A 1,236-nucleotide genomic window follows, 5' to 3' on the forward strand; every position below is an offset into this window, starting at 1 on the left:
TGTGTGAGTGTATATGTATGTATGTGTGTGTGTGTGTGTGTGTGTGTGTATATATATATATATATATATATATAAAATCAGTGTGTGTTTGGCAAATCAGTTTCCTTTGTAACCCTGAGAAAATTCGGCCTGTCCATGAGTTGTTTTTGTTTTTAATTTTTATTGTGATTTGGGTGGAAGTTTATAGAGGAAATTCATTTTCCATACAGAAATTCACATACACTTTTTCTCATGACATTGACTGCAATTTCCCACAATGCAGCAGCTGTCTTTCCACTTCCTCCCCGTAGTTACCTCTTCCCTTTGTCCTTCCCTCCCATGCACTCCTGCATCCTGAGCTGTCTCCCTGTGCATACACATCCCTTCTCTTCTCCCATGATTGATCCTGCCCATGAGTATTAAATAAGATGTCTTAAATTACCAGTAACAAAAACCTTGACTCAAATTGACAATAAGCAAATTTATTTTTGCATAACAAGAAGAAAGGATGAGAGATTTACTTCTGAAATATCAATCGTTGTGCTTCAAAGGACATTATCAAGAAAGTGAAAATACAACCCATTGAATGATAAGGTATTTGTAAATCATATATATGCTAAAGGACTTACAGCTAGACTATATAAGGAACTCTTACAACTGAACAATAACAAGATGAATAACCCAGTTTAAAAATGAGCAAAGGATCTGAAGAGGAATTTCTCCAAAGAAGATATGCAAGTAGCCAATAAGCACATAAAAAGATGCTCAACATCATCAGTCATCAGGGAAATGCAAATCAGACCCGCAGTGAGACAGCACTCCATACTCACTAAGACAGTTATAATAACAAAGGTCATAATAAATGTTGATGAGGATGTGGAAAAATAGGAACCCACAGACCCTGCTGGTGGGAAAGTAAAGTGATGCAACCACTTTGGAATATAGTCTGGCAGTTCCTTAAAAGGAGGAGTTACCATTCAGTTCATGTTTTGTTAGTTGCCATAGAGTTAATTCTGACTCATGGTGATCCCATGTTCTACAGAGCAAACTGCTTCATAGGATTTTCTTGGCTATAATCATCACAGAAGCAGATTGCCAGCCCTTTTCTTCTTCAGTACTTCTGGATGGATTTGAACTGCCAAGCTGTAGGTTCCAGTCTTAGGAGTTACCACAAGAAAATCCAAAAACCTGCTGCTGAGTTGATTGTGATTCATAGCAAACCTATAGTTACCATATGACCCAGAAATTCCACTCCTA

Source organism: Orycteropus afer, unplaced genomic scaffold, assembly GCF_000298275.1.
Source record: "Orycteropus afer afer isolate SDZICR_OR568_19922 unplaced genomic scaffold, OryAfe1.0 scaffold00073, whole genome shotgun sequence".
Taxonomy (NCBI): domain Eukaryota; kingdom Metazoa; phylum Chordata; class Mammalia; order Tubulidentata; family Orycteropodidae; genus Orycteropus; species Orycteropus afer.